The sequence below is a fragment of the Mesoplodon densirostris genome, chromosome 11, assembly GCF_025265405.1.
Source record: "Mesoplodon densirostris isolate mMesDen1 chromosome 11, mMesDen1 primary haplotype, whole genome shotgun sequence".
Lineage (NCBI taxonomy): Eukaryota > Metazoa > Chordata > Mammalia > Artiodactyla > Ziphiidae > Mesoplodon > Mesoplodon densirostris.
Genome location: NC_082671.1, coordinates 53,144,275 through 53,159,906, shown reverse-complemented (window position 1 = coordinate 53,159,906; position 15,632 = coordinate 53,144,275).

Below are 15,632 nucleotides of genomic sequence, written 5' to 3'. Positions count from 1 at the left end.
GGAAGAAATGGTCAGAGAAGTAGGAAGAAAGCCAGGATAAGCTATTGTGTGAGCTTCCTAAAGCTGCTGTAACAAATAATTCCAACTTTAGTAGCTTAACACAACACAAATTTATTATCTTACAGTTCTGTAGGTTTAGAAGTCCAACACACATCTCCCTGGTCTAAAGTCAAGGTGTCTGCAGAGCAGCATTCCCACCTGAAGACTCTAGAGTAGAATCAGCTTCCTTGCCTTTTCCAGGTTCTGGAGGCCACCTGAATTCCTGAGCCTTTTCCTTCGTCTTCAAAGCCAACAACAGTGGGTCCAGTGGGTTTCATATCACATCACTCTGATCTTGCTTCTGTTGTCACACACCTTCTTTGACTCTCTCCTTCTGCCTCCTTCTTCCACTTTTAAGGACCCTTGTGATTATAGTGGGTCCACCTGGATAATCCAAGCTATTCTCCCTATCAGCTGATTAGTCATCTTAATTCTATCTGCAACCTTAATTCCCCTTTGCCATGTAACCTTACATACTCACAGGTTCCAGGGATTAGGAAATGGTGGGGGCGGGGCAGGGGGAGGATTATTCTGACTATCCCAGCTGGTCATTTCAGAAACCAATCAACCAAACAAAAACACTAAAGGAATATAGGAGTAGATACGGGTGATCCAGGACAAATTAGTCAATCTCTCTTTCTCCCTGTGTTTATCTACAAAATGGAGATAATAATGATACCTACCTCATAGGATTTTTCTAGGCTTAGCTGAGCTAATATTTATAAAGTATGTAAAACTGTGTCTGGCTCATAATTTTTAAGAAAGCAATTAGAGATATTAAATAAGTCAAGGACTTAAAACTGGCCATTGGGTTTGTTAATTAGGCAATTAGTGGTCTTTATCACTGCAGTTGCAGGGATATGGTGGCTGTAGTCTAATTATGGTAAGATAAAGGTGAGAAATTGGAGAACATGAGTAAATACAATAATTTTGAAAAACTGTTTAGGAATAGAAAGAGAAAGGAGGCTAGAATAATCTTAGCTAGAGGCACGTGGGAAGTTACAGGAAATCTGAACACACTTCCATACTATGGGGAAGAGGCTAGTAGATAGAAAGACTGAGTATATGAGAGCAAGAATACAGGAATAGTTGTTGTAGTAAAATCCCAGAGGAGATGAAATAGATGTGATCAACAGCTCAGATGTGGAAGTTAACTGTGAACAGAAGAAACAATTAATTCTCTGAGTCTAGAGGGAAAGCTAGGAGGGTGAATCCCAGGACTTAAATATAGTTCCTGGGCTTCCCTGGTGGTGCAGTGGTTGAGAGTCCGCCTGCCGATGCAGGGGACATGGGTTTGTGCCCCGGTCCGGGAAGATCCCACATGCTGCGGAGAGCTAGGCCCGTGAGCCATGGCCGCTGAGCCACGGACTCTGAGCCTGCGCGTCTGGAGCCTGTGCTCTGCAACGGGAGAGGCCACAACAGTGAGAGGCCCACGTACCTCAAAAAAAAAAAGAAAAAAATATATATATATCAGTGGGGTTTAGCTCTTTCCACAGAAAGTTTCTATTGAGTGTTCAAGTTTAGAATTAGCCAGTGAAAATCTCCTCATTTTTTTCAGGGTGGTTAACTTTATAAACAATACCTGTCCCTTTCAAAAGATGTGTCTGACCAAAGTATGTGTACTAAACTGCCCCTCAATCATTTTTTCTATTTTTCTAATAAAAAATGAAGACAGAGAAAACCAGTCCAATTAGGTATAAGTTCCTGTTAACAAACAAGCCTTCTTTATTTATTTTTAACTTTTCATCACAGAAGTCTTCAAACATACACTAAAGAAAATAATATAATTAACTTCCATTACCCATCATTTCAATAATTACAACCTATAGACAATTTTGTTTCATCTATAATCCCCCCCACCCCCAGTATTTTAGAGCAAATAGGCTTCCTTAAAAAGTAGAACTTTTAAACTTACTGATTATACACTTCACATATCTGTTTCTTTTTCATCACCTCACCAAGATACTAGATACAGTGTGGAACCACTTTATGCAAATTTGAAGTAGCACAACAAATATATATATATATATATATATATATATATATATATATATATATATTTTTTTTTGAGGTACGCGGGCCTCTCACTGCTGTGGCCTCTCCCGTTGCAGAGCACAGGCTCCGGACGCACAGGCTCAGTGGCCATGGCTCACGGGCCTAGCTGCTCCACGGCATGTGGGATCTTCCCAGATCGGGGCACGAACCCATGTCCCCTGAATCGGCAGGCGGACTCTCAACCACTGTGCCACCAAGGAAGTCCCGAGACTGAGGAGTTATTGTTTAATGGGTACAGAGTTTCTGTTTGGGAAGATTGAAAAGTAATCTGGATATGGATGGTGATGATTGCACAACCATGTGAATGTACTTAATGTCACTAAACTAAACATACACTTAAAAATGATTAAAATGGTAGATTTTATGTTCTGTGAATTTTACTACACACATTAATAAATGTAGTTGGTGTCTCCTTGGCCCTCTCTTCTTTGTTCATTTCTCTCCTGCTGTTGGAATGCAGATGTAATGGCTGAAGGTGGAACAGTCTTCTTGGACCTCACAAGTTGTGCTTTGCACAACTCTAAGGGTACCATTTACACAGAATATATACACTTTTACATAAAAAAGAATATTTTGTCTTGTTTAACTACTGTTCTTTTGATTTCTATTACTTGTAAACAAACCTAATCCTAATTAACACAATAGATTCTATCTATATCTTATAAGACAAGTATTCATAAGCAATAACCTTCAGAGTCCAGAGGTATACAGACTGTTATAATAAAGTGAACAAATTCCAAATGTATGCCTAATCCTGAACATCAGACAATCTGACAGGATGAAAAAGCAATACAATAGTACAAAAATCCAATTTTTCAATTTATTTAGGTAATTACCTTATAAATAGTGACATTGTAAAACTATGAAATGGTTCATAATGGATAACTAATGCAATTGTTTTGCAAATACTATGCAATTGTTAAAAAGAACAAAGCAGATGTATATAGAAGCAAATGTCAGAATTGCTTATATTGCTTTGCACCTGTGTAGAAGAAAAAGCTGACATACGTGATTACATATGTGCGAAAGAGACATAAAAATAGCTAACATTTGCAAAACACACATTATGTGCTAGCCTCTGTCCTAAAAGCTTTGCTTAGATTATATCCATAAATTCTCTAAACATGCCTGTGAGGTATGGAAATTTATTGTCCCTGTTTTACAGTTGAGGAAACTGAGGCACAGACAGGCAACATACCTTGTCCAAGGTCACACAAATAGTAAATATTGGAGCCAGAATATTAAGCCTATCTGCCTCTGATGACTGACAGTAATGGCGAATTGTAGCGAAGGTAATGATTATACTCTTCAAGCCAGTTTGATTTTTTTTATTATGACCATGTATTACATTTATAATAAGTACTTGGGGGTGGGAGGAAAAATGTTAAAGAAATATAAGGTAATAAAACCATGAATAGGGCTTCCCTGGTGGCGCAGTGGTTGAGAGTCTGCCTGCCGATGCAGGGGACGCGGGTTTGTGCCCCAGTCCGGGAAGATCCCACATGCCGCGGAGCGGCTGGGCCCGTGAGCCATGGCCGCTGAGCCTGCGTGTCCAGACCCTGTGCTCCGCAATGGGAGAGGCCACAACAGTGAGAGGCCCGCGTACCGCAAAAATAAAAAAAAAAATAAAGCATGGTTACACCCTAGAGAATCAAATAGGGTTGAATTCAGAAAGCATATTTACAATGTCTACAGAGAAAAAAAAAGAAATCAATAGAAACTTTTAAAGTGCATTATATGTCAAAAGTCAGGATGGTAGCTCTTAATACATTTAGTCCAAGCAGATAGTATTGTATAATGCAACATTTGTCAAATAATACTTGGACATTGAACACTGCCAGCCACCATAAAAAATAAATACAATATTTAATAACTTGCCTAAAAGACACAAAAGAAAAAAAGGAAAAATTAGATTAATGACATGGAATTAAAATATCAGACTAATTAAAGTTAAACATATGCACAAAGCACCACATGCTGTTGTAAGAGCTATATCTACCCAACTCTAGGGGATTGTAGCAGACTCCATAGTGTTTAGGCCTTTTGTTGTGTTCTGGCCAACTTCTACTTTCAGTGTCTGAAACCGCCCTTGGGGACTCCTTTCCTCCATTCCCCACCCCATCCCAGAAGGACAGAAAGCACCAGCCCTTGCTTCCAGCAGGCCAAGGTACCAAGGAATCAACACTCCCACACCCACCCTAACAGTCGTCATCCAATAACTCGTCTCAGCAGTTGGTGTATAAACACTACAGCTTCCTCACCCCAAAGTTGGGACAATTCTGAGGCATGCATGTTGAACCATTTCCCAGAGTTTTCCCATGGAATTAAACTTCAGCCACCCACTGGAGTAGCTGACTTCATAGTGCACCCTTTATTAGCTATCTTCCTTTTTCCTGGTGTCACTTCCCCACCTTCCTGCCCTATTGTTTTCTCTACTTTCTAAATAAACTCTCACTCTTAAACCCTTGTCTGAGGGTCTACTTTCAGGGGAACCCAAATTATAACAGAGGGCTTCATTCATATTGTGGTTTATTTGAATAACAGCCCCTGGAGTTGTGCATTGGTCAACCTGTGAAACCGTCCAAGGCAGCTCTGTAAATATGTTAACATCTTCATTTCCACAGCAACCAGAACAAGAAAGAAGATGAAAAGATGCCATGCTTTAGTCATGAATATGATAAATGCAATTCACTGTTTTAAATTGAAGGCTTTAAAAGAATAAGGAATTATAGTAAATAAGGAAAAAACATCCACTGGAAACTCAGGAGGAAGACAGTGTGATAGGTCATATTCAATAGAGTAAATCTTACACCACCCATTTTAACATTCTTATCAAGTGCAATATTTATTGAGCACCTATGTATAGCTATGCACCTGACACTGTAATTTGAATATTTAGTTATCCACATTCATGAGTTCACCTATGGAATTAGGACAAAAAGAAACAAATAAATGAAAAACACTTAAACAGTTAAATCCTATCTGAGTCTTAACTTTGCTAAACCATTTTGTTCATCTGAGGGAAATGTGAGTGATAGAGCGTTACAGTGGCCTGCTCTATATATGCCACTATACAAAATACAGAAATCTTTGGGGTTTGGATGTCTTGTAGAATCATAATAAGGACTCTGATGTTTTAAGTTGAATGTTTTGAAAGAATTGTTCCAAAAACAGTAAATAAAGTCAATCAATAAGCAAGTAAAAAGAAACATACCGGAGGTATGTAAAGCAAGTGAAAAGAAACAGGCCTCTATCACAGACCTGCAGATTTAGGTATTTAACAAATAGTAAGCACCTACTCCACATGCAGTATTGTGCTGGGGGGGGCAGTCTGTGGAGAACATAAAGAACAATACCATATATTCCCTATCTTAAAAATACTTAGAATTCATGTTATTTTTGTTAGGAATAATACCATTGTAGAGCCTCTTTCTTAGAAATTATGCAAGCCAGATCAACATGCCAAATTCTTACTTTTTAAGAGAAATCAGTTGCTAACAGACACTCTTTATGTGCCTATAAAATTTAATGTGCAAGTCAAATCAAATACTGTATTTTTGTGTATTTTTAGGTCTCAGTAGATTTTAAAAAAGGAAATGTATTTTCATCAGATACCCTTTGTATATTAATGTGCAACTCCCCTTCAAATCCCATAGATCTAATGTGATGACCTGTTTCATACTTGACATCATCAGGGATGAGGATGAAAGTAGAAGGAGCAGATTTCGTGTTATTAGTTTGTGATATTGGGCCACTAAATGGCCATTTTCAGTGACTTTTCCCCCAACTTCTCCTGAGTCTGTGGAAAAGAAGGAGAGAATTTCCTACACGGCAGCAGGTTTTGGGGCTGTGTAATAGTGTATGCACTCCTGCAAGATATCAAGTCATAGCTACTATGAAGGAATCCTTCAAATGCCAAACCAATGGTAAGGAAAGACCAGAGATGTAATTAAAAGATCATAGTGAAGATGTAGAGTTTCTTATGATACATTCAAAGTTTGTGTGTGTAAACCTCATATTTTTATGTTCATCTTTATTAGACATTAAGTTAATTTTTATTAAAATTGTATTAGAACTCAACTCTTTTTGAGTATCTTTTTGGGGCACTTTATTTTGTTGCGTTTTATACAAAATGCTACTTTTAAGCTATTCAAGGAGGCAAGACATATAATATAAGCTCTAAAAATTAATATTTATTGAGCATTTCCTTAGTTTCATATGTAAAGCTCTATGTATCAAAATTTTGTTTAAACTAAAATGAGACACTGTATTGTGGGTTTATAATGTATGTAGACCTAAATAATATATATATATATAAGTTTAATATGCATATAAGAAAACATATTCAGCAATTATATAGAGGCCTGGAGGGGAGAAATGGAAAGTATACTATTGTGAGCTTTTCAATTTATTATTTCTAAAAGGAATAATAAGAAATAATCCTATTGATATTATGCTGACCCTAGAAAATCCTAATTTTGGAAAACCTCTACTTGGCATTGGCCCTTTAAAGCCAAGAAGAAGGCCATTTATGATAATCCTGCAATATACCTGAAATGTATCCTATTAAGATGAAAAATAAGGATTAAAATGGTATTGTAGAACACGTCAACCTCAAATACTGGCTCACACTTTATTGGGAGCTACACATACTAAGGAATTAATCTTATACATTGAGCACACACACAAAAAAGGATTTAGGGAAGTAAGATATAAACCTGTTTGTCCCCCTAAGTTCTTACTAGTCAATTGAAAGCATGACACTGCCTTGGTTAACATAGAAGAGGAGGAAGATAGCTCCTTGCCACGGTCATGTCCTTAAATAAAAGGACCTGACTTGATCAACAATGTTGGCTCTGGGTCCAGGCTGCTGGGGTGGAAATCCCAGTTTCAAGTGATGGGAGTGAAATACTTAACCATTTCTCAGTCCAAATTCCTCATCTGTACAGTGGGGGGATAATTACAATATCTCCTTCATAGGGTTGTTGTGAGGGTTAAATGAGAAGATTAATGTAAAGTACTCAACACAGTGCCTGCCACATGGTAAGTGTGCAATAAATATTAGCTTCGGTTACTATGTTTATTGTACAGATGGGCAGACTTGATGGAGTAACAAAAAACTCTCTTTGATGTAGAAGAAGAGTTTGGTATAGAAATATCAATGTTCTTACAGGGTCAATGGTGACAGAGCTTTCAGTCACAATTTTCATTATTTTATGTCTTGCTAATCTCTTCAACCAAAACTTGAAGAGGAAGAGAGAAAAGTAAGGCATAGCAAAGTTAATATCAATAATAAAGCCAGTACTGTGCACTCTTCGCCTTCTCCTTACAATTACACTACACAGGGAAAGGCAAAGAACTTTATTCCTTTTTTTAGGCAACCTCTCTGTCATTGAATTGTTACATTTGCCCCATTTAACAAACATTTATTGAGAACTTACTTTGTGCAAAGCAAAACTCTCGGTTCTGGGGAAAATCTAGGCAAAAATCTAGGAAAATTTGCCTTTACTAGAATAGGAACATATTCTATAAAGTTAAAACACTTAGAACTTACATTAGTTATACCAAGGTTTGGTGGGCTTAGGATCTAATCTGCAGCCAATGTAATTCAAAGTCTCAAAAATGCAAAATTAGTATACTTTACTGATCAGTATAATACACGTATCAGTCCAATAATGTATCAGTACATTATTTGGTTCTAAAATAGAATTAAAAAATTTAAGCTAGTAACCAAATAAAAATTTGTCAGATACAGCCAGTTAAACTGGGAGAAAAGGCTTAAGATGCATGTTTTAGAGATAAGACATAAACCTAAAATATATATACCCAATATTTAAAGTGTTACTAAAAGATACCAAAGGAGTGTTGATAACAATTAGGATATTGGGAGTTGAAAGGAAGGGGTTTTGACCTGAATAGTATTCTGATACTCTATCTTAGTCATCCATAAACTTTGAGGTAGAGGAAGTGGGGGCAGACCCTCATGTGAATCAAATCAAAACTATGGATCCTCTTTCCAGAAAAATGTACATGAAGCATGCACCAAAATATTCACATACAATTAATTTTATTACACTGAACATTGATTTCCCTTATACAACAAACATTTAAAAAATCTTTACTAAGATTTATGTCTTCTTTGTTTTTCACACAAAAATTAACAGCTTCATTCTGAAAAAAAAAGTGTAAGTAAACTGGAGAAAACAGAAAGTTAGCTTTAATTCTGCTCAAAAGAAAATTTCATTGAGTAGATTGTGTTTGTTTTGACCACAAAGTTGACAGTGAGGTGTGGTCTTCGCCGGAGCAACATACATGTTATCTGGAATACCTGGAAAATATTTTAAAATTATCAGGGGAAGTAATCATCAAAGAGTTTTATAGTGTTTCTGTTTTTTTGTGGATTATTGCCTACAGAAAAATTGATAAAGCTTTATTATTTTATTTTTTTATTACCTTAATTAATTTTATCAAAAAAATTGAGAGAAACATGATCATATCAATAAATGCAGAAAATTATTCTGATAAAAATTCAATACTCATTTACTAAAAATTAAGTAAAATAATAAAAGTAATTTTTAAATATGATGAAGATTTTCTAAAGTAATAAAATCAAACTAAAGCCTAAAATTTGAAAATTGCTTTGATATTATCTGAAAACTTAAAATATATATATATATATATTTAGCATCTTTATTGGAGTATAATTGCTTTACAATGGTGTGTTAGTTTCTACTTTATAACAAAGTGAATCAGCTATACATATACATATACATATATCCCCATATCTCTTCCCTCTTGCATCTCCCTCCCTCCCACTCTCCCTATCCCACCCCTCTAGGTGGTCACAGAGCAGGAGCTGACCTCCCTGTGCAATGCAGCTGCTTCCCACTAGCTATCTATTTTACATTTGGTAGTGTGTATATGTCCATGCCACTCTCTCGCTTTGTCCCAGCTTACCCTTCCCCCTCCCCGTGTCCTCAAGTCCATTCTCTACGTCTGTGTCTTTATTCCTGTCCTGCCCCTAGGTTCATTAGAACCATTTTTTTTTTTTTAGATTCCATATATATGTGTTAGTATATGGTATTTGTTTTTCTCTTTCTGACTTACTTCACTCTGTATGACAGACTCTAGGTCCATCCACCTCACTAAAAATAACTCAATTTCGTTTCTTTTTATGGCTGAGTAGATAAAGCTTTATTAAATCCGTCTACCTATCCACCCCCACTTCATTTGTAAAAGTACTTCCTCCATCACATGGTTATTTCTCTCAAATATCCTCTCTCACAATCTTAAGCTACATTAAAAAATTTACTTCAATAATTTACCAAAGGATAATACATGAATGGACTTTTTCCTCTAGGTACTGTTCTGAGAATGGGCTTTCCCCCCCCACCCCCCCCACCCCCACAATAACCAAAGCAAAATATTTGTCTGTTCGAAATTCAATGAAGCTCTTCAAGACTGCTCTTGGGGAAAGTCCACCAATTTCTGCGTAGTTGAGAAGAGTGTCAAATACTCACATTTCTTGACAAAGTTCTTTTAAAGGGCTCACTGGCCTTCCTGGCAATAGGCAAAACTATTGTTTGCTGAGGCTTTGATGACAAGGCACCAAGAATGAGATTCATTGATGCATGGAGTTTCTTTCTTCACCAAATATCACATATATTCTGGAGTAAAGCATCATTGCCTTTGTGCCTGAATGGGTTACTGGTGTTCCAACACATTTCCCTTCTATCCTTGGAGCAACTGGACAGGGACAGTCTCCTCTGTGAGCAACCATTTGTCCTATTTTACCATACAAAAAAGATACTATTTTCTGTTTGTGCCAAGGACATAATGGAAAACGTTGGGAAGCAGAGTTGAAACTTTGCTTGACAAAAAGGTTTTCACCGTTTCAAAGATATTGATTGCTTTTAAAGTTTCCAAAAGGGGTTCTGTTTTTGTTTTGTTTTGGTTTTGGGGGTTTTTTAAATGAATTTTATTTATTTATTTATTTATTTTTGGCTGCGTTGGGTCTTCATTGCTGACTGCGGGCTTTCTCTAGTTGAGACGAGTGGGGGGTTACTCTTTGTTGTGGTGCACGGGCTCCTCGTTGTTGTGGCTTCTCTTGTTGTGGAGCACAAGTTCTAGGTGCGTGGGCTTCAGTAGTTGTGGCTCACGGGCTCTAGAGCACAGGCTCAGTAGTTGTGGCGCATGGACTTAGTGTCTCCACAGCAGGTGGGATCTTCCCCGACCGGGGATCGAACCTGTGCTCCCTGCATTGGCAGGAGGTTTCCTAACCACTGCGCCACTAGGGAAGTCCAAAAGGGGTTCTTAAAATAGATGTGCTTTTGTTTTTTAGATGACATGGTATGCACATAATAGATGGAAACCAGGAGTCGGCTGCCCTCAGACCTGTCAGTACTAGTTTCATTTAGTGGTATGCTAAAGGAAACTACAGTAGCTGAAAATTCTTCCATGACCTGCTTCAAAATAGCAGAAAAAAATGCCAGCAACTTTGGAATGGATAACATCATTCAGCAGAGATATTACTTCTGTTTTCTTCCTCTGCTTCAAATCACGAACTAGGTTTACCATTTCCAGGGCACATGACTTCTCCAAATTTTCTGCAGTTGTGTGTCTTCTTTTACTTCAAACCCTGTTGATCCTTCAGGAAAAGGCTCTTTTGTTCAGGGTAGAAGCCAAATTTGATAAAGTATAAGTCTTTTCTCACTCCCTTTAGTTTCTCTCTTTAAAAAACAGGCATAATTCTTTGTTCTGTTTTGTGCGGGCTTTATAAGAGCACTTTCAAACACTAACATGTTAACTTGGTGCTTAGCTAATTAGGAAATTGTAGACATCATCATTTTGATTTAAGAGGGGAAAGCAGAGGCATAAAATGGTAATGGTTGTCCGAAGTAATGGTTAATGACAAATATTTATCAAGCACCTCTGTTCTTAGTATTGTGCTTGATACTATACTATATGTATCAGAAAACATAATGATGTTTCCTGCCTTCTTAGCCAGGCCTTTATTTAGAGACTAGCTTGTCTATTTTTCAAATTAAGAATATCTTTATGAAATGAGATGATATGTTAGTTTCTATTTACTGTCAATTTGGTTTTTAAAAAATTTCCAACTATATTGAGATATAAGTGACAAATGATTATATATGTTTAGAACGTACAACTCGATGCTTTGATATACATTGTGAAGTAATCATCACAATTAAGCTAATTAACATATTAATCAAGCATATTAACTTTATTTCACATTGTTACCATTTTCTTTTCTTTTTTTAATTTTGTGGTAAGAACACTTAAGAGCTATTTATTTAGCAAATTTGTAGTACACAATATAGTTAACTATAGTCACATTACTGTTCGCTACATCTCCAGAATTTATTCATCTTGCATAACTAGCATTTTGAAACCCTTGATCAACATCTCCCCATTTTCCTGTCCCAGGTAATGGTCCCAGGTAATGGTCATTCTACTGTCTGCTTCTATTAGTTTGACTGTTTTAGATTCCACGTATAAGGGAGATAATGCAGTGTTTATATTTCTGTGTCTGGGTTACTTCAGTTAGCATAACGTCCTCTAGATTCATCCATGTTGTAACAAGTGGCAGGATTTCCTTTCTTTTTTTTTTTTTTTTTTTTTTTTTTTGCGGTATGCGGGCCTCTCACTGTTGTGGCCTCCCCCGTTGCGGAGCACAGGCTCCGGACGCGCAGGCTCCGGACGCGCAGGCTCAGCGGCCATGGCTCACGGGCCCAGCCGCTCCGCGGCATATGGGATCCTCCCAGACCGGGGCACGAACCCGTATCCCCTGCATCGGCAGGCGGACTCTCAACCACTTGCGCCACCAGGGAGGCCCTTCCTTTCTTTTTAAGCTGAATAATATTCCATTGTGTGGCATGTGTATGTGTGTATATATGTATACACACACACACACATGTCACATTTTCCCTTTTTCTCCAGTTTTATTGAGATATAATTGACATACAGCACTGTACAAGTTTAAGGTATAGAGCATAATGACTTGACATATATATAGTGTGAAATGATTACCGCAATGAGTTTAGTCAACATCCATCACCTCATTTAGTTACAACCCCCCCCAAAAGTATTTTTTTCCTTGCGATGAGAACTTTTAGGGTCTACTCTCTTAGCAATTTTCAAATATCCTATACATTACAGTGTTGACTACAGTTATCATATTATACATTATCCTATACACCAGTGTTAACTACAGTTATCTTATAACTGGAAGTTTGTACCTTTTGACCACCTTCATCCAATTCCCCCATCCCCTACCTCCCTCAATACTGTTCATTGTAAACACAATATATGATATCTCAGATCTTAAATTCAGAAGGATCAAAGGAGTTGACTTTTGCTACTACCTTGTCAAGGAGCCCAAATAATAGTGGCAGCATGGGTCAGGTCTGGAATTTGAAAGAGTATCCATTTCATTTTTTGAACATTGCTGCTCTATACCCATGTTTTAATTTTTCTACCTACTTTGTTAAATTCCTGAGCCTCTTACTGTTGCTACTAGAGCATTGAAAGCTTAACCTAGAATCTTCATTGATAACGCTAGGACAAAATTGTCCCATGATATAATATCAGATGCAGTGTGTATGCACCCTGTCACCGTAAAAGATCTCCAGGCATCACATCCAAGTGAAAGAGTAATTATATATGAGATACAAATTTATCTTTGTGTATATCCCCCCTCTCACTAAGATATGCACATAACTTCAATAATAAAAACCGGAAGCACATTTTTGGATTCTTCCTCACATTTTACAATCCTTTGAGAAAAGGTATCCAGCAGAAAACTCTAGAAAGTGTCCAATTTAAATTCCAGCTGAGTGAGCAAAATAGTTTTTGCTACTACAAAGAATTATCTAAACACATTACTAGATGAACAAACAGCTAAATGTTTTACTAATACCAAATCATTGAATATCTCAAATGGAATATCTATCACCATTTTAAGTTGAAATCTTGAACACAACTATTCTGTAAATCTACTAGGACAAATTTGGAATAATTTTCCGGAGTTATTGTGGTGTGTATTACTCCCGATTGCTTATGGATCTGGACTATAGATTTTACTTAGTGTTCTACAAAATTAACATTCTACATTTTTATTGATCTAATATACATGTAGAGATGTTTAAAAGAAAGTATGGTAGGCTCCAAAAAGAGACATGTGACAGAAAAAATTATTGTAGGGAACCTTTATCTTGCACAGTAAAGTTTCCTCTTCTTTTCCATTTTACCATGGATTTTAGAAGCTAGAATAATTCCTGACTTCTAGCTGGTATCATTACAACCTAAGTATTACTTCTTTAAAACAAGGATTCTCAATGTTAAACCTTCAGCTATTTAAAAAGGACAGTTTAATTTTTAATATTTTAATTATTTGCTTGGCCATATATAAAAGGACACATGCAGGGATATACCTGCTTTTATTTTTTGTATATTTTGTGCTCAAAACTTTTAAATTATAGTGTCAAACTTACAAGACCTATAGAAAGAAACAGCAAAGTAATTTGTGTCCCCCATGCTTGGTTGGTTCATTTTGCTATTTTCACATTCAATGTTTAAATTTGTGTACATACATACCAATTTCTCTAGATATCATTTCTACTTGCATCTCAGACTTTTCTTCCAGAAATGCATCCTTTCAGAATTCTTAGTAGGGTTTGTTGATTATAAGCTCTGTTTTTCTTTATCTGAAAATACATTTATTCCACTTTCATTTTTGAAAGTTTTTCTGCGTACACAGTTCTATGCTGAAAGGTATCTTCTGTTAGTACTTTGAATATATTATTTTACAGTCCTCTGGTTTCTATTGTTGCTGTCTAGAAGCCTGCTGTTAATCTATTTGTTGCCCTTTTGAAGGTGTGCTTCTTTTCTCTGGCTTGCTACCAATGTATCTATTTGTTTGGGGAGTAATGCAATTTCATTACAATGTCTAAGTGTGGATTTCTTATTAAATTTATCCCATTTGGAACTCACTGGGCTTCCTGAATCTGAGAGAGAACGTTTTCCTCAATTCTGGAAAATTTAATATTTCCTCTCTCCATTTTCTCTATTCTCTTTCTCATTCTATCCTATTTCTTTACTTTTCTTTCATATTTTCCATCTGCTTAAAATTCTGATGCATTCTGGGTAATATCTTTAGGCTTATCTTCCAATTCATTAATTTTCTCTTTTACTATGCCTAATCCACTGTTTATCCTCTCTATTGCTTTTTTTTTTAAAGCTTTTTGTTTTACGTTGGAGTATAGCTGATTAACAGTGTTTTGTTAGTTTCTGGTATAGAGCAAAGTGATTCAGTTATACATATACATGTATATATCTATTCTTTTTCAAGTTCTTTTCCCATTTAAGTTGTTAGATAATATTGAGTAGAGTTCCCTATGCTATACAACAGGTCCTTGTTGGTTATCTATTTTAAATATAGTAGTGTGTACCAAATGTAAAATAGATAGCTAGTGGGAAGCAGCCATATAGCACAGGGAGATCAGCTTGGTACTTTGTGTCCACCCAGGGGGGTGGGATAGGGAGGGTGGGAGGGAGACGCAAGAGGAAGGATATATGGGGATATATGTATATGTATAGCTGATTCACTTAGTTATACAGCAGAAACTAACACACCATTGTAAAGCAATTATACTCCAATAAAGATGTTAAAAATATATATAGCAGTGTGTACATATCAATCCCAAACTCCCCTCTCTATTGCTTTTTAAATTGCAATGATTATATTTTTATTCCTAGAAGTTTTATTTGGTTCCTTTTAAAATCTGCCTGTTCATATACTGATAGTTCCTTTTTTTCTTATGTTTTCAGTTCCATCCTTTACTTAAACATTTCTTATTTACTTTATATTCTGCACCTCATAATGCTAATATCTCAAGTCCTTACAAGTCTACATCTGTTGTTTGCTGTTTCTTATCCTTGTGCATGCTTAATTTTTTCATGGGTGAACTCATATTTGGCTGAATTTATTTTTAAGAAATCCTGAGGGGTTTAGATTAAAAGATACTTTCCTGCAGAAAAGATTTGTTTATTTTTCTTGGGTGTCAGGAGATGCTACTAATCTGTAGGCATTTTAATTTCCTGGCCCAAGCCATGAGGAATGTATAAATTTCAACTCCATACCCATGTGATAGTAAGTTATACATTCCATTATTTTTACTGTTTTACTCTTAAAGCTATGGCAATGATAAACAGGCTTTCTTATTTGCTTATGTTACTGCAGGGGATTTTCTCCAGTTCACCCATTCACTGAGACTGTAGTGTTATTCAGTGTTGAGAGGTGTGGCAGGTGTCTCACATTTAGCTCCCCCCCAAATTTGTATGGACCTTGGGACATACCTTCTTGGACCCCTGAATGCTGAATAATACCCAAGACTCTAGGCTCCTGATCTTGGCATAAGCCCCCAAAGTAGCCACAATTTCTCATTTAATTACCTCTCTGTTTTCAGGTTGTTGTTTTATTTTATTTATTTTTGTTGGGGGGTGCGTAGAATCTTGAG